The sequence below is a fragment of the Protopterus annectens genome, chromosome 2.part0 (genome assembly GCF_019279795.1).
Source record: "Protopterus annectens isolate FY-2018-M chromosome 2.part0, PAN1.0, whole genome shotgun sequence".
Lineage (NCBI taxonomy): Eukaryota > Metazoa > Chordata > Ceratodontiformes > Protopteridae > Protopterus > Protopterus annectens.
The window spans coordinates 808,071,729-808,091,627 of NC_056728.1; positions in this window are offsets into that span (position 1 = coordinate 808,071,729).

Sequence of the window (19,899 nt, forward strand, 5' to 3'; positions counted from 1 at the left end):
ATGTTTTTGTGTTTCTATGTCTGGATTTTGGTGGTGTAGATTTAGTGAGACTATGTGATGAGTGTGGTGTGGGGCAAGTGTTTACCTTCTCCTCTTGACTGTCAATTTCAGTCTTGATTGGAGAGAGCTTTATCTCCAGTTTGACTAGATAAGTGCATCTCTCACAGGTTGTAGTGCTGGGTGGTAGGAGGAGAGGGTTGTCTGTGTACATGAGGCAATTTCTACATTGCCCCAAGATGCCCAGATTCATCAGATAGACAGGAGAGAACACTGGGAGCTGACTCTTGGATGCGCCTGAATAAAAAACTATTTCCCTCTATATAAGTGAAAAAAGTGAGTACAAGAGCTGGTTTTCTCTAAGCAAGTGAGGAAAGTAAGTACCAAAATTGTTTTCCTCTAAGTAATTAGGAAGATTGAGTGCTGTAGTAATTAGTAGGTTATTTAGTGCTTACAAGTTCTGAACAAGTGCTGATCATGAATAAGCAAATTCAAGTGCTAAAACTAAGAATCTGTATCTGGACTAAACTAGTTACAGGAAAGGGGGGAAACAAGTGCAAATGTGGGCTTTTAAATTAGAAAGTTGAGAGAGATGGAAAAACTGCCCAAACGGCCAATAACTACAATTTCTGGACCAGAACCACTCCTTATTTGGTAGATAGGTTACCTAGTACTTACCACTCCCACTGATAAGCTAGAAGGCTTCTGTCCAACACAGAAAGCTTGGGGGGGGGGGCTCAGAAGCTTACATACAGTCCTGGATACAGCAAATCTGAATCTGGACTACACTAGTTACAAGAAAGGTATTTATATGTATATATATATATATATATATATATATATATATATATATATATATATAGAAAAGTAGCTAAAACAGCAGTAAAAACAATTCAAATGCAGTGCAAGCTAGCACACTTGAGTATGCAGCAATGTTAGACCAAACAGTTTAAAAAATGCAATTAAATTAAAAATGACTAAAAACAAGTGCAGAGTCTATTAGGTAGAATGAGGTAAAGAGATGGGACTGGGGGGAGTGTCCCAGATCAAATCTACAGTGCAAAAGCTTCCAAATTTAAACAACAATACAGGAATAGGGAGGGTGGGTATGGGAAAACCAAAACCTTCAGCAGAGATCTGAAAAACTATACAGTGAAGCAAAATTAACAGTGCACAACTCTGAAGTCATCCAGCAATGATATAAAATTAGTCAAACAACAATTACCAGTACACAACTCTGAAGTGCCAGAAACATATACTCAGCTCTGTATATCTCCAGATAGTTTGAAGAGCACTCTGTCAGGACACAGGAAGGCTCCAGCAATGATAGTGGTAGTCTTTTGAGGGGGTCCAGTTAATTTGTTGGAGAAGGGAGTTGAAAGTGTGGGTATTATACTTTTTCTTATTTTGGATTAGCCTATAGACTACTTGTCTGGGTGGACTAAGATTGTTTCTGATTAGGTATGTGGGTAGATGGTCACTTATGGTACTGGGGAGGCATCCTGCTAGAAGGGGTGTGTTATTTTTATGTGCAAGAGTCCATTCCAGGATGGATTGATGTTGGAGGTTTTGTCTATTCTTGGGGTGTTTTGTATGAGCTGGGATAAACCATATAGGTTTATGAAATTGGATGGATAGGTGTCCCAGTCAGTGTTGAGGTCACCCATAATGATGTTTTTCTTGGTGGAAAGTTGTGGATAGCCAGTGAAGTATGTCTTCAACTGTGCTAGTGTTATCTCCTGGAGAGATATAGATAGCCACTAAGATTAGTGTTTTGTTGTTGCTGATATTCAGTTTGGTGATGAGTAATTCCGCATTGTTAGATGTTGGAAGTGTGGCATTGATAACGTCTAGGGCTAGATTTTGCTTAAACATTATTGCTACACCTCCTCCATGTTTATTTTGATGATCAAATCTATATATGTTGAACCCTGGGGGAAATATTTCATTGTTTTGACATGTGGTTTAAGCCAAGTTTCAGTCAAAATGGTTATGTCAGGGGAATATAAGTCAATTAGTGCATAGAGGTCATGGATGTTGTTTAGTATACTTCCTAGATTTATATTAAGGAACCGCAGGGAGTGTTGTTTGGGGTGGGGGTATGGTGGAGTTGCTTGAGGTGTAAGTGGTAGTTTGTTTATTGGTAACTAACTTACAAAACTGTAAAAGATTTGGTTGAAACACTGAAGACTATAACATACCAACAATTCAGGTTCTGTCTGGAATGTTCATATTTATAAACTTCTTTTTACATCCTGTTCTATAATAATTTCAGTTTTTCAGAGTAGCACATACATACATACACACACACACACAAACACAAATATATGCACAGACACACACACACACACACACACACACACACACACACACACACACACACACACACACACACAATATGCATAATATCCAGTTTAGTGGTATTCTAAAGGAGATCATAAAAGGATTACTAGTCAGTTACCTGGACAGTATAATCAGATGGCCCACTTTGGTAAATAGTCCTTGTGCACACCATTTGCTAATACCGTATTAAATTACCTTGCAAATATTGTTTTACTATACAGCAGTTTAAATGGCCTTATATGAATTTTTGTGGATTTTAACAAAGTTTATTTTTACTGTCTTATTTTTTGATGGGGAACATCATTTGCAAGAACCATCTTTAATGCTTCATTATTCTTCATTCTCCTTCTTCTTTCTATCAGTCACTTGATTAATTCTGTCCATGCATTACTGATGCTTTAATTAATTTATTTATTTACCAAGAAAATAAGCAGTCAAAAAATGCAAAAAAGAACAAATTGCTAGAACAAAAGACATCCCATGCACTAAACACAAATAGAATTTTCTAAGTCCCCATGTACAAAGATAAAGCAAATAATGAAAAACATTTGAAAATTCCTCATATAATTTCCCAGATTTATTCAGAGGAAAAATGTCACAGGAGTAACACACAATATATAGAATCTGAGTACCTTTCAGCTGTCAAATTTTGAAACGTAGATTAAGCAGCCACATTTCTCAAACCATCAATTAAATATTCTTTAATAACTGCATACATATGTAAATATAATTTAACACTAAATACTAAAGAAATGATATAGTATTATAAAATAGCAAACTATCATAGACCATGCCTAGTTACTACACCAGAGGCAAACAGCCTCTTATTCTCCTTAAAAACAAGTCATCCACAAATCATCTATAAAATGGTATATTATTCATGTATTTATTTCTGATAGTATTAAAAACAAAGTTAAGCTCACCGTTATTTACCACTAAATTAGCATAGCTGCTTGCCATGGGTGTACCCATGGCAACTCCCTTACACTGTTTATTAATGTTCTCATGAAACAAAAACACATTCCCTGGGATTCAAAAAACTCTGTGCAAGAATAGCTCATAGTTTGTATCCATATAGCACAGCAGCGTGCCTTGCATATTCATGAAGGTGCACTGCTGTTCAACTTATACGGATATGAACTGTGAATGAGCGTAGGGGGCATGTTCAAGTAGTGCACAGACATTGAACATGCCCCCTGCATTTAGAAAGTGCCGTACGGCACTTTCTAAAAGGATCTGGCATAATATTAGAGAATTACTCTAATATTATGCTGGTATTTTAGTGCCCAGGGACACTGAAATGAAATAAATGATAATTTCATTGTCCACGGACACTGAAATAAACACGGCATCAAAAAAACAATGCAGGGGATGTGTGACAGGTTCTGTGACACAACCCCTGCATTGCAAAAGTGCTGTATGACACCTCTTCAACCTGTTAAAGCAGGAAATGTGTGCAAGTGCACAAATAATGGGTGATAAATCCCTGAAAAGGGACACAACACACATATTGCCCATTAAACTTAGAAAGTTGATAGAAAACAGGTCGTGCATTAGCATGAATTACCGAAGGGTAGAAGTCTGAAAGCAAATGTATGCCAATATTTCATGACAGCAGTGCATGTGGACAAAGGCACAAATAATGGGGGGGGCAATAAATTAGGGACACTCTTGAAACATTGCCCTCACACCCTTATATATATTTTTTTCTAGGCTTAGGAATGTTTAAGCATAGCTAAGCAGGTGTGCATGTTATGGCCCTCCTCATACCATAGCTTAAACATACGATAGGAGATAAATAGAAGTGTGCAGGTGAAATTTCCAAGCTGAAATAGTGTAGTGGTTAGAGTCCCAGCTTTACATTCAGGTATTCATGACTCAAGTGCTAAGACAGGCTACTTATTTTTCTATTGGGAAGTAGTGTTAAAATTATTTTTGTAAACTTAAGTTATGTAGCAACTGTTTTTGTGTCAACCAGGGTAGTATAGCTGGTGTACAATGTAAGTGTGAGTGCATATAACATGTGAAACTACCCATGTACACACAAGTGCTTCATGCAGTATAGTCATACCCCTTTCCAATGTAAGGAAAGCAGATATAGGGATGTCAACCAGTCCTGTGATATATTAAAAAAATTAAATTGAGCAATGGTCAACAATGCTCAGCTATGGTTAGCAAGTGTAACCATTGCTAAGATGTGATTGATAAGCAACAGGTAGCAAAATGGATTTGCACACAGTTAAACACTGCTCAACAACTTCTTCTTTACGCAGTGTTAAAACAGCCTCAGCAGATTTGCGCACAGCTTAGTGGAGCTTAACATTTTTAAAATGGTCCATTGACAGCAAAGGTTGGGAATATCACACTATTTAAATGGTGCAGGCAGGAATACAGCCATAACCAGTTGTAGCTGATCTTTGCAGGCAATATGGCTGGCATAGGTGAGGGTGTGCACTTTCCGGTGCAGCCCTGGGGCATCCAGGAGTCCAGGATCATGGCTGGATGCCTAGTGAAAGACCATGAGGAGACACTGTAGAGGGCCAGTACCAGGGCTCACAATATAAAGCGGAGCTCTGGGACCATCTCGCATGTGATTTCACCAGGTCTACTGGCATCCCTCGAACTGGTGAGCAGGTCTGGCACCATTGTGCTGACCTTAAGCATAGGAAGAGGGAGCTCTTGGACCAGTGGATCCAAGATGCTTGGGCACAGAATGTCCCAGCTGTGTGTAAGTATCAGTATCAATTATTGTTTACCAAAGTCCAGCCTGAGTATGTGATCAACAAGTATGCTTAAATGCATGTTAATCTCCCATACAGCTGCAGATGTGAGGGCTATGAACATGGATCTCCATTCCAACAGATTAAGGCTGAGCTGGGAGGCTGGTGAGTACAAATTTAGCTTGCAGTATATAGGCCAAATAATACAAATATGTAGATTGTCTACTGCCAGTAGGAAAAGTGTGTACTGTGTGTAATAAATAAACAATGTTAGCTAGACTAATAATGATGTACAGGATATCCATTAATAAAAGTGTGAGTACCATTTAATAAAATTACAAACACCAGACTGTTGTGTTTACTGTGGTATGCTGTGGTAGGAATATAAATGTGCACAGGTTCTGCACAGCAACTATGGCTCTAACAGCAGGAATTAAATGAGGCTCATCTGATAAAGATTGTGGAACTGTAAAACAGAATATAAAACTACATGAAAGATTCCAAGCACCAAGATCTGAACTCTGAATGGTAATGTGTAAAGTATTTTACTGTACCCCTTGCAGCATTGCCATGTGTTAACCATTGCTTTCCAGATTGTAATATCCAAAGTATTAATACACAGTACAAAAACTATCTGCCATGCATGAATGTCAGAATTACAAGGTTAGATTGTCCAAACCAGGGAGTATTAGGAAGAAAACAGTCAAGCAAGCAACAGCAGTTCCTCAGTAGCTCATAGTGATAACACACAATCTTGGTTTACCTTTTTGCACAAACCGACATGGTTCAAATCTTGGGAGTGGTAGTAAGCTGTATGCATATTTTCAACCAAGAATATGTGAATATGTGTAGAAACAGTTAAGTAGTGTTAACAGAAACTTCTTCTGCAGGTCTGCCAGTTAAGGAAATGTTTATAGTAGCTGTAAAATGGCTTTACTAATACACTGTGTAAAACACTTCCACTATCCAACCCCATGCCTGCAAATGACAGCATGATACGTACATACACCAAGCACTTTGCCAGATACATGTCCCTCAAGTGTCACATTTTCATGGCCAATGGTCACTGTTGCCAATAGCCAGGGAGACAGATAGAAATCCATTTGGAGTATGTCAGTCACACTCCCACACAGCATGAGTGCAGGGCACCCCTATAAGTGTCATATATGTAACTCTGAATATGTGAATATGTGTAGAAACCGTCAGGTAGTGTTAACAGAAATTTCCTACACAGGTCTGCAGGTAAGGAAATGTTTGTAGTAACTGTAAGAAGGCTCTACTAATACACTGTGTACAACACTTCCACTGTCCAACCCCAGGCCATAGGTAGATGTAAATTGAGGTCAGACCTGGAGAGTCATGAGTAGAGTAATGATCAGTACAGTTGTGAAATATTGAAGCCTATACAGTTGTTAACTGACTTCCCTCTCTCTCCCCCACCCCTATCTGCATCAATAATAAATATGCAATGGTACAGCGGTTGCGTTGTTGCCTCACAGCAAGAGGTTCTCCCATTCGATTCTCGGCTGGAGGGCCTTCTGTATGGAGTCTGCATGTCCTCCCCGCATTCAAGTGGTGTCTGAAAGACGTGCGTGAATGGGTGTGCCTTCGCTGAAGGTTGGGCGTCAGGCTGGCAACTCAGCACCATAAAAATCTACTGCCAATCATTAGCAGACCGGAGTTCCGCTGTGGCGACCCCTAACTGGGAAAAGCCAAAAAAGACAAACAAACAAACATCAACGGGTAGGTTTTCTCCAAACCTACTGTTGGGACATGTGTCCTATTGTTCTACAAATATTGACTTGTTTGAATATTAATGAACCTTGTTCAAATACCATCATTGGTGGCCTATTGCTGTCAATGTAACCTACATGATATAAAGCTTACTGTGGTTCCATTTCTACATGTGTTCTGTTTGCTATGCAACTGTTTCAAAACTGTTTTATGGGCTCAATGGGTACATCCATGCATGCTGTTATAGCTAATCTTGAAATGTGTTGTTCATGACTAACCAACATATTTTGTAAAACCTCAACACCATAGCACATCTGGGAAGGCAGATCCTGGTGGGTTCACCTGTCCTGCCTCATCTGGCCATGGCACCGGGCTCCAGCATATCTGGGATCCAACCTGAGACCTCCTCATCCACTGGCCCTGCACCACCTTTGGGTGGAAGGCCTCAGGGGGTGGGGCTTGTTCCCCCTAGGAGCAGGTGTGGACAGGAACCTGTCACCCATAGTCAGGTCCGGGGTTTGGTGTGCAGCACCATCCAGAAAGAGTTTGGTGGTCAACAGCAACAGCTTGAGGGCTGCCTGGAACATCTTCAAGGTCAGCCTGCCCCTCGTGTCCAGCCCCCAGCACAGCCACCTTTGGGGCCATGAAGGTGCAGTGGTGACTGCCCATGAGTGGGGACATCAGTCCCACTGTATGCATTTGGGGGATCATGGGTATCCGATTCCCAACCACCCTCCCTGTCCAAAGTGTTCACCCCCCCCCCCATATTTGTCATATACCACTCCTGTCTGCTGTCTTGTCTGTCTTGTCGGTCTCCCTACTCAATTTACCTCCCCAATTTTACCTATCCTTCCCAAACATCCCACTCTCACCTTAAAAAAAGGGAATCTGTTCCCAAAAAAAAATGTCGCCCCATACATAGCTGTCCATTATGCACACATGTCCACTGGACACATGTAATCCAGTCCAATTGGCTTGACAACGCATTTCTGTTGTCCTCACCCCTCTCTTTGGGGTTTGAGTGTCCAAATTCATCCCCAAATTCTGTACAAATGCACAGCTGTTGCTGTATAAGAAATGGACTGTTATGGACCTTCCCTACACCAGTCCTGCACATCACTAGCTATCTTTCATTTTGTTTTTCCCTCTGAGTGCCCCTTTTTCACCACTTTCCTATCACCCATTTTGCTTTTATTTTAAAGAAATTAGCATGGGTGTAAGCATGAGTAAGCTGTAGTAAGCGGGAGTAAGCAAGTTTGTGCGAAGCTAAATGAAGCCAACACAGATTAAGCATCTGTATATTTAGCCATGTGATGGCATTGTTTAGCGTCACGCAACCCCCCGCAAACATGATTACAACTGCTTAAAACTGCTTTAATCATTCTCTTTCCATCAGTCACTGTCCTGCCTAGCAATAAAATAATCAGTGCTGCCGAGTCTCGAACCCAGGGCCTTGCACAACACAGTCAGAGCAATGTACCACTATACCATTTGATTTCTAAGAACTGTTGATGCTTTTGCAAACATATCATGCAGTAGAGTCATTCAACAGTAGGGAAAAGATTCTGTAGAATCAGTCAGGTTTTGTGTATATGCATATACACATGTATATATGTATGGAGATGCATATATATGTAAAAATATATACATAATATAAACAGAGATATTCATATAAAAAACAATATATATATATATATATATATATATATATATATATATATATATATATATATATTCGAAATAGGAAAGTACATCCCCACTTAAGTGAAAGTGCACTTAAACGAAAGGGCAGTTTCGCTTAAGCTCACTAGACCGAACCTACTGCACCACAATGGAGGAGAAGAAGAAGAAGATATGTGTGTGTGTGTGTGTGTGTGTGTGTGTGTGTGTGTGTGTGTGTGTGTGTGTGTGTGTGTGTGTGTGTGTGTGTGTGTGTGTGTGTATATATATATATATATATATGTGAAGAAAAAAAATATATAGTATATTTCTATATATGCTCATAACATGTAGTTGAGTCATACCTCTCAACCTGTTAGTGCAAGAAATCTGGCCAAAGGCTATCCAAATGGGGGGACAATGGGCCAAAACTAGGGACATATTTTAAATATTGCTCTTATAAATGTTGACTGTTCCCAGAATGACAGGGTTTGTTTCAGCATACATGTTCTGAAGGAAGCGAGTTTTGAAACTGAAATGTATGTCATCATTTACTGTCAGAAATCCTCAGATCATCACAGTGATTTACCAGGGATATAAAAATAAAGAATCTGTGGAACAGACCAGTAATATGAGCAATAAACCTGGACATTCTGCAACAATCCGACCAGTCAAGAAGTAGGCTCAGAAACCCTTAGTGCAATGAATCTGGACCAAGTCTGACAAAGTGGGGGAGAAAGCCATGACAATAGTGACATATCTGAAATACTGTAGTAGATAAGCTGACACAGTTTCTGCAGTAACACCCTCATGTCTGCCCTAACATATATTGACTGAAATAGCATGTCCAACACTCAATTACTTCTCACTAGTTAGTGACTGAAATCCTTATATCATCCCACTGATGTTTTAGAAATACACAACACATATGGGGGCAAGGAAACAGTACATCCTACAAATATCTGGGCATAACATCACATTATGGAAACTACACTTAGCTGCTAACCATGTCACCAAGCACCGTCCCAACTATAGTCAGACTGACACAGCACTAACCCAAATCTGCTATGGGGAATTACACATATTGGCAAATATATCAGGCACTACAGGGATGTCACAGCACTGAAAAACAGTCACCAGTGTGAAAGTGCATACCCACAACCAATTCTACCACAGTCACAGTGACATACCAGTAAGCCAAAGGAACAGTACAGTATAAGGACTGTGTGAACAAAAACATCTCAGCATGTTTGCCACTCACACACTACCGCTACATATACTAGCCCAATTCACAGTGTAGTATGACATCTGACTGTGGTATGGGACATGTCCCAGTCTGCCCCTACAAACATATACAGCTGACAGACCACCAGAAACTGGAGCAGCATGCACAGGCAGATAGAAAAGAGCCATAACACATACATCTACCCCCTCCCTACACAGGCCCAATAACACTGACACACTACACTGCTACACAATCCTGACAGTCTGTCAACAGTTGCCAGAAATACACAGGCCTCTCAGCTGTTCAGAGTCCCACTGAATGTCCAGACTTTGTCCTCATATATAAGGCCTCTTACACATACCATGTCTGGAATTCTGATACATCACTGGGATGGTATCAGGAATAAAGGCACTAAATAATGATATACCCTATCTATCACCCTCTTACTGCATGACATATGGACAAAGCCTGACATACTTGGGGGACAGAGGCCCAAAAACAGGGCATATGTGAAATATTGCTGTTATAAACTGAGACAGTTGCTGGTGTAACAGGGTTTGTTGTAACATATATGTTCTGAGGGATATGAAGTCAGAAACACAAACAGATGATACAATTTACTGACTGCAATCCTTACAGTATGCTACTGCTTTTACAAAGACAAAAAATTGTCTGAGGAACACACCAAAAATCTTCTTCTTTCAGCTTTTCCCAGTTAGGGGTCACCACAGCGGATCACCTGTCCACTCATGATTGGCAGTGGAGTTTTACAGTGTCAAGTTGTCAGCCCAGTGCTCAGCCTTCTAGGAAAGGCACTCACTCATGCCTAGGGCCAAGCATGTCTTTGGGAAGAAACTGAAGAACCCAGAGGAAACCTACATGACCACAGGGAGGACATGCAGACTCCGCAGAGAAGGCACCCCAGCCAAGGATCGAACCTAAGAACCTCTTCACAGGAGAGAGAGAGAGAGAGAAGAACCCAGAGGAAACCCACATGACCACAGGGATGACATGCAGACTCCGCAGAGAAGGCACCCCAGCCAAGAATCGAACCAGAGAACCTCTTCACCGGAGAGAGAGAGAGAGAGAGAGAGAGAGAGAGAGAGACACTACTAGGCCAGATACTGGGATGTCATAGATATCCATATGTTAATTGTGAATACAACTATGATATACATGTCTGTCACAGAAATGTGAAAGACCTATACAGGGTATTTGCATAGTGAAATACTGTTGCAGGTGTGTGTGTTGAACTGCATGTGATATACTGAGCTCATACCATTCAGCTGTCCAGTGTTATGCACACTGACCATATGTGTGCCTCATATTTGTAGTAATTTATTCATATAGAGTTGTGTTATGCCTGGCAAATCATTGGCAACCTGTGAAGACTGACATTACAACATCTCCTGCATTTTCTTTTGGCTGTTCCTGTTAGGGGTTGACACATCAGATAATCTGTCTCCATTTCCTCCTGTCCTCTGCATCTTGCTCTGTCACATCAACACCTGCATGTCCTCTATCACTACATCCATACACCTTATCTTAGGCCTTCCTCTTTTCCTCTTACCTGGTAGCTTCATCCTTACCATCCTTTTCCCAATATACTCAGCATCCCTCCTCAGCACATGTCCAAACCATTATCCCACTACTCCCTGGCTTGGTCTCCAAATCATCCAAGCTGGGCAGACCCTCTAACATACATATCCCTAATCCTGTCCACTCTGGTCACACCCATTGCAGATCTTAACATCTCTGACTGTGCAATTTCCAGCTCTGACTCCTGCCTTTTTGTCAATAACACTGTCTCCAAAACATATAACATAGCTGGTCTCTCTACCATCTTGCAGACCTTCCCTCTCACTCTTAATGGTATTCATCTGTCACAAATCACTCCTGACACTCTTCTCCACCCTCCCCATCCTGCCTGTACTCTTCTTCACCTCTCCTCCACATGCGTCATTACTCTGAACTGTTGATCCCAAGTATTTAAACTCATCCACCATTGCAAACTCTTCTCCCTACATCCTCACCATGCCTCTATCCTCCCTCCCAGTCACACATATATATTCTGTTTTAGTCCTGCTGACCATCATTCCTCCCCTCTGTAGAGCATATCTCCACCTCTCCAGGGACTCCTCAACCTGTTCCCTACTCTCACTACAGATCACAATGTCATCTGCAGACATCACAGTCAATGTCGACTCCTGTCTAATCTTGTCTGTCAACCTGCCCATCACCACTGCAAATAAGAAAGGGCTCAGAGCTGAACACTGATGTAATCCCACCTCCACCATAAACGCACCTGTCACTCCCACCTCAGAACTCACCGCTGTCACACTACCCTTGTACATATCCTGTAGCACTCTTACAGATTCCTCCGCCACTCCTGACTTCCTCATACAATACCACAATTCCTCTCTAGGCACCCTGTAATATGCTTTCTCTAAGTCCACAAAGACACAATGCAACTCCTTCTGACCTTCTTTGTACTTCTCCATAAACACTCTCAGAGCAAACATCACATCTGTAGTGCTCTTTCCTGGCATGAAACTATACTGCTGCTCACTAATCCTCACCTCCCTACTTAATCTAGCTTCTACTACTCTTTCCCATAACGTCATGCTGTGACTGATCAATGTTATCCCTCTGTAGTTACTACAGCTCCACACATCACCCTTATCCTTATAATCGGTAACCAAACACTTTTTCTCCACCCCTCATGCATCCTCCAACTTTTCAAGATTATATTAAACAGTCTCGTTAAAAAGACCACTGCCATTTCTCCTAAACACCTCCATGCTTCCACAGGTATGTCATCTGGACCAACATCCTTTCCATTCTTAATCATCTTCCTAGCTATCCTTACTCCCTCCTTGTTAATCTGTTGCACTTCCTGATTCACCATACCCACATCATCCAACCTGGTCCCTCTCCCATTCTCTTCATTCAAAAGCCTCTCACAGTACTCTTTTCATTTTCTCAACACACTCTCCTCACTTATGAGTAAGTTTCTCTCATTATCCTTTATCACCCTTATCTGCTGCACATCTTTCCTTGCTCAGTCCCTCTGTCTAGCCAATTGGTTGAGGTCCTATACTCCATCGTTAGTGTCCAACTGTTCATACAACCCTTCATACTCCTCATCCTTAGCCTTTGCCACCTCCCTCTTTGACATGCACCTCATCTCCTTATACTCTTGTTTACTTTCCTCATCTCTCTGACAATCCCACTTCTTCACCAACCTCTTTTTCTGTATACTCCCCTGTACTTCCTCATTCCATCACCAGGTCCCCTTGTCTTCCTTCCACTATTCAAATGTCACACCAAGCACACTTCTAGTTGTCTCCCTTACTAGCTGTGCTGTAGTTTCCCAGATATTCAATAACTCTTCACTGCCACCCACTGCCTGTCTTAACTTTTCCCTGAACTCAACCTCACAATCACTTTTTTTCAGTTTCCACCATTTGATCCTGGGTGCTGCGCTCACACTCCTCCTCATCTTGATCACCAGTGTCATTCCAGAGGCCAACATTTCATGCTGCCTAACCACACTTTCCCTTGTCACCAATTTACAGTCTCCAATCTGCTTTAAACAGGCCCTCCTGCATAGGAGATAATCCACCTGTGTCCATCTTCCTCCACTCTTGTATGTCACCCTATGCTCCTCTGTCTTGTTAAAATATGTATTCACCACAGGCATGTCCATCCTTTTTGCAAACTCCATCACCATCTCACCTTCTGAATTCCTTTGCTTAACACCATACCTACCCATCACTTTCACATCCCCTCTGTTCTCTTCACCAACATGCACATTGAAATCTGCTCCAATCACGACTCTCTCACTCTTGGGTACAGTCATCACCAGTGCATCCAACTCACTCCAAGATTTGTCTGTCTCACCCATTGCACATGCAACTAGTGGATCATATGCACTAATGACAGTCATCATTACACCATCAATGTCCAGCTTCCTTAACATCACTCTATCTGACACTCTTTTCACCTTCAAAAACAACCTTGCCATACTATTCCTTTAGGAGAACCCCTACACCATTTCTCCTCCCATCCACATCATGATAGAACCATTTGGACATGACTCTGATACACCTAGCCTTACACCCCTTCCATCTGATCTCTTGAACACAGAATATATCAACCTTCCTTCTGTCCATCATATCAGCTAGCTCTTTCCCCATACCAGTCATGCTGACAACATTAAAAGTTCCTACCCTCACTAACACCCTCCTAGCCTTTCTGCTCTCTTCCTGCCATATGAGCATTGGACATCCTCCAGGGTATGTCTGTGAATGCAAAGGCTACTGTGCTATCAAATTACTTACGTGTGTTACAACAATATTAAGAAAGTTTCACTAATTTTGGCCCATTTCCCTCCATGTATGTGTGGTATCCTCTAGATGTCCTGCTCTAACAGGATGACAGGAATGGCTGAATAGCAAGAGTGTAAATACAGTGTGCCATACTGACATAGAACAGAAATGTATATCAGGTATTACCTGTGCACATCTATGCATGAATAGGTGTACCTGGCTGACTCACAACAGACGTGGGATGCAAAATGTCAGGTAAATAAGTTGTACATGTTGCACACATGTGTAGTCTCAGTCTCTGCATCCAACAGAGTTAGATTTCTACAGCTACTGGTTGTTGCATTGCCCTGAAACAGACATGGGTACTAGAATAAGCATGACTATCAGGTTTAAATTTCAAAGGTGTCCAACCATGTTATGACCTTGTGTCCATGCCTACTACAAACAGCCATATGACCACCAACATAGCTGTATGGACTCAGCAATACCTTACCTGTAAAACTTGTCTCCACAAAAGTAGAGTAATCCCCTTTGCTGGACAGCAGCAATACACAAACCACAGAATTGGTCGCTATATCAGCTGTACAGATCAGAGTAGGAGCAAGCACCAACCTGACAGCAAGTAAACCTTTGTCTGAACGAGCATATAAGGTCACAGCTGGATTACTGTAAGGCTAACTCTGAGTACAAACTGGACACATCCACCAAGGGCAATCAGAAGACTGTCTTCACATATGTCTGCAATCTCAGAGGCGACAACACAACCCACACTGTAATGGTGGTCAATTACACCACATACACACACGCCATAGCTATAGGCAACCTGCTGCAGACAGGTTTAGGGCAAATATCACCCCCCCGGCTCACCATCAGTGTAGGTGGATATACACAGCACCCACACCCCTCCCCTTATCATCATGGAGCAGGTGCGTACTGCTTAATTGAAGTCAACAAAAGCAAGTCTCCATGGGACCTAACATTCCTGTCTGCATCCTACATGAACTCAAGCATATGCTTCCAGCTCCATTACACACTGTATGTAAGCAAAGCCGGAGCACCACTGACATCCCATCTGCAAGGAAGATGACCACTGTCATCCCTCTACACAAACGTGAATGATGAATGGTGGTTTATGCAATGTACTGGCCCTCACCGGGGGGACCATGACACATTAGGACCAGGAGTGCAATGCAGGTTCATACTGCGCTGATAGATGACAAGGGTATGATGTGGTTGTAAGTGGTGGCTAATGATAGGCAATATTGATATGCTGGCTCTGTAAATAACTCTGGGCAATGTCTGAGATCCTGTGATGTGTTTCTCTGTTTATGTCTTCCAGGTGCCTTGCAGTGTCAGCCAGCGTACACTGCAGTGGAAAATGCAGCCATTACAGAAGCAATACTATAGCACCATGCAGTGCTGTTCAGCCAGGGTCAACAAAATCTGTGGGAGCGGACTGCTCTGTGAGGTGACTTTCTCCACAGAATGAACACCTTGGGCCACTATGGCTGCACATATGATTAGGTCAGGCATTGGACAACTGACCTGATACATTGTGCCAGCAAAGAGCTGCTGTCGTGGCCAGTAACCATTCCACCACAGGTTGGGGTCCTGCTACACAGGCCCCACTTACACCAATGGAGGAGCTCATGCCAACCTTGGGGCAGCCTCCACACAACAACTAGGGCATGAAACACCAGTCCAGAAGGTGGGTGGCACCCGGGCAACAGGTGAGGAGCGTCCAGCTAAGGCCATAGTGCACATCAATTTAATCATGTAGCAGTCATATTGTCTTCAACAGAGTATCTAGATACATATGTCAGTTAAAACTGCATTTTTGGGTGGGGTTTAATAATGCACACAAGTTCAAATCTATGGTGAGGGACAGAAAATTGTGTACTATCATAGCTTGTACTGTACCTGTGTAGACAAGTAGCATTTGTCTTGTGCCAATGCCAAATGTGAGTCTGCTGACAATACCTCTTCCCCACAAGTACATAGGTACCTCTGGTCAGCATGTGGGACAGCAGCCTGAAGCCGGTGAGTATGGGATTTTCCTGTTGTGGCTCACCAATACCCCAGGAAGGTTAAGGTCATGCATGTGACCATACACACAACTGTTACTCTTAGCTATTTTGCAATATCTGCATGTTCACTTGTGGTGGGGTTAACTGCATTACATCATAGTGGTCATCACAGGGGCCTATTTGCAGGAGATGTCACATCTATAGCATAACTCACAACCTGTCATTGCAAGAAATCTGGGCAAAGACTGATAAAATGGGGGGACGGAGGCACAAAACTAGGGACATATTTTATAAATTAGTGTTATACAGTGTATATAAATGGTGTACACACACTTGTTAGAATGCCAGGTATTTGTGAAATACAAAAATGAGAGTACAATAACACATTTCTGAACCCTTCCAACCTTTTGTGTGACATATAGCCTGTACAATCCAATTGTAAAACAAACAAATCTGGTAGGAGAACAATTCTGACACATAAAAAACTTACAAGAAGCTCGATGCATATGTGCATACAGGCTGAAGCTGATACTGTGTTGAAGCAGCTTTCAATATTATTACAGCATTACATCTTTTTGGGTACACACCTGATATCAATTACAGATACTCTTTGATTGACAGCAAATAACGGTCAGCTGTCCTATCAGGATCATCCTGAAATAACTCAGTTGCCTGCTACAGCAACAGCCATAATCCACATACAGCTTACGAAGCAGCAAAGGAATCTCATTTGTGAACGATATCAGCCCGGAGAAGGGTAAACACACATTTCAACAGCATTGCATATACCATGGAACATAGTGAAGACAGTCATCACTTGGTTGTGGAAATATGGGGCAACAGTGACATTGCAAAGAACTGGACATCCCTCCAAATGTGTGGAAAAGACAAGACCCAAACTGGTCAGGGAGGCTGCCAGGAGAACTACATCAACACTATAAGAGTTGCAGAAATCACTGGCAAGTACAGGTTGTGTACTACATGTGACAACAATCTCCCATATTCTCCACATGTCTGGCCTATGGGGTAGGTTTGGAAGATGGAAGCCTTCTCCCACACAGAACAACATACAGGTCTGGCGGATTTTTCAAGAAAAATATACCAGGTCCCCCAATAGCATGTGGGGAAATGTGTTATGGTGTAATGAGACCAAGGTTGCACTTTTTGGCCACAATACCAAAAGGTTTGTTTGGCACAAGAACAACACTGGGCATCATCAAAAGAACACCATCCCCATGGTGAAGCATGGTGATGGCAGTGTCCTGCATTGAGGTTACTGTTCATAAGGTTGAAGTGAGACTGTAGCCAATGTGGTGGGGATTAGGAAGGGTTAAAAATACCAGTCCCTTTTGGCCCAAAATTGCCATGTATCTGCTAGAAAGCTGGGGATGGAGAGGACTTAAGGCTTTCCACACAACACTGACCCATACTATACATCAAAATCCATAAAAGAATGTCTTCACCAGAAGACAATTGACGTTTTGGAATGGGCCAGCCACAGTCCACACATACATCCAATAGAAAATCTGTGGGGTGCCATGAAGAGGCCTGTGCAGAAGTGATGCCCTCACAATCTGACAGAGTCGGAGGGCTTCTGCAAGGGAGAATGTACAAATAATGCTAAGTCGAGATATGCCATGCTGATACACACCTTTGCAAGAGGACTGACTGCTGTTATGAAATCAAAAGGTGCTTTAACAAAGTATTAGTTTAAGGGTGTGCACAGTCATGCAACCAGCCTATTGTACATATTTCAACTTCTACATGTTACCCCTAACCGATGTGTTTGTTCTTCAATGGTAATCCACAGGTTATAGGTCACATTAAAGGTGGGAAATGTTATCACATGATTTCTGTGCCTCATTTTATATATCAGGCAAACCTGGCATATTAACAGGGGTGTCTACACTTATAATATCCACTGTAAGCTCAGAAGGTTGTTAGTGTAACTGGTTCTGTTGTAGCATACCTGTACTGCAGGTTTTGAAGTGTGACACTCAAAATATGTCATTAAATAGTGACACTAGTCCTCATGTCATCCTGGTACTATGTCAGACAAATACAGGATTTATGAAGAACAGACCAGAGATATCAGCCACACATGTAGACATTCAGCAACACTCTGCACAGTTGAGAGGTATGTTCTGTAGGAGTTGCCACTGTGCTGTACAGGTGAACAGCAATTATGTGTACATGGGTGTAGTGTGTGCTACTTGACGGCCCATCACCTACTAACACTACTCACATATCACAGAGGTGTATATAAGTTGTAACAGGAAGTGAAAAGGGCTGCACTGCATGATGTTGAGGGACTGTCCAGGGTGTGTATGTAGTGGTCTAACTGTGTTATGAATGTCACCAGTTGGCTATTGTGAGGTCTGTGTAATGCCTGTCTACCACCTCACCTGTATGTGTCTGCGTGTTTGTGCATGCATGTGCATGCATGTGGGTGCATGTGTGTGTGCATATGTAGTGGCAAACGGTATAGTGTAGATATTAATTTACATATGTTGTCTTTCCCCCACAGGTGGGCATGACGGTCATAGTCCCTCCCGCTCAGTATCTGATGTCATTGTCTCTGCAGACTCTGGCAATGATGATGGTCATATTCAGGCATAGGTGGCATTGTCAGGGGATGAATCTGTGCCATCAGTTGGCATCCCACACTCATCCATAATGTCCCTGCACACAGTCACAATGCTCACACATGCCCTGTCCCCAGCAGCCACAGATGATGGACAGTTGACAGGTGGTGGCATGGAACAGGCTAGTGTGGTGACTATGGAAGGTATGAGTTTAGACACTGTCCATAGCCAGAGTGCAGGTGAGGTCCCACACAGGTGGATGGACATGGGTGCTCGCAAGAGGACTGCTGCTCATCAAGCCACTGTCGCAAGTGTCACATCACGTTTCACCAGATGCATGTTTCGGCTGTCATGGATGTGTAGGCACGTAGTGAATGCAATACCAGACAAATACTCAGGGTGGTGGATGCAACTCTTCCTGGTTTACATGGCAACATACATAACTTTGTTGAGGCCACACACCAAAACACTGTGGTCATGAATAGATGGTGGGGTGAGACCTTGGCAATCTTCAACCATGGCATGTCTGTGTTAGAGTGAGTGGTGGGAGATGGGCATCAGCCATATGGACATAGGTCAGCAACAACATCAGCTGAGAGTCCATGGGGCCATGCACATTCACACTACCATTGAGGCAGAGACATCAGCACTACTGAAGGGAGGGTTGCTGTCCACATCACAGTGAAGCAGGCAATGGGTACACGGTCCTGGCCATTCCCATCAGGGACACAGATCCAGCAGACAGCAGTCACCATCAGGGAGCAGTACTGCATCTGGCCTTAGGCCTGGCAGCACCAGTGAGACCTCTGGCAGGACCAGTTCACTTGTATGTGGCCAGAGAGAGTGAACTGGACACCCTGCCATGTACGGTCTATGGCTGTCCAACATACCCCTGTGTAGGGCAGCAACATGGCATGACTGTGTGCATACACACACACAAACACACACACACACACACACACACACACACACACACACACACACACACACACACACACACACACACACACACACACAGACATCTGTATCACAGGCAAGTCACCTGGAGACACACACATCACCTCTATAGGATGCCCCTTCAAAAACACACACATGCATGTCAACCGTATGGCTCAGCCTAGGCTTCTGGCAAACCCACACCACACCCTGTGCATATTATTACACCTGTGCCATATCCCTGTTATCCATACCATCAATGCAGGGACAAACTAATATGGGTCTGATGCACAGGGTGAATATAGTGCAGTGTAGCTATGTAATATTGTTTAAGGTGCTGTC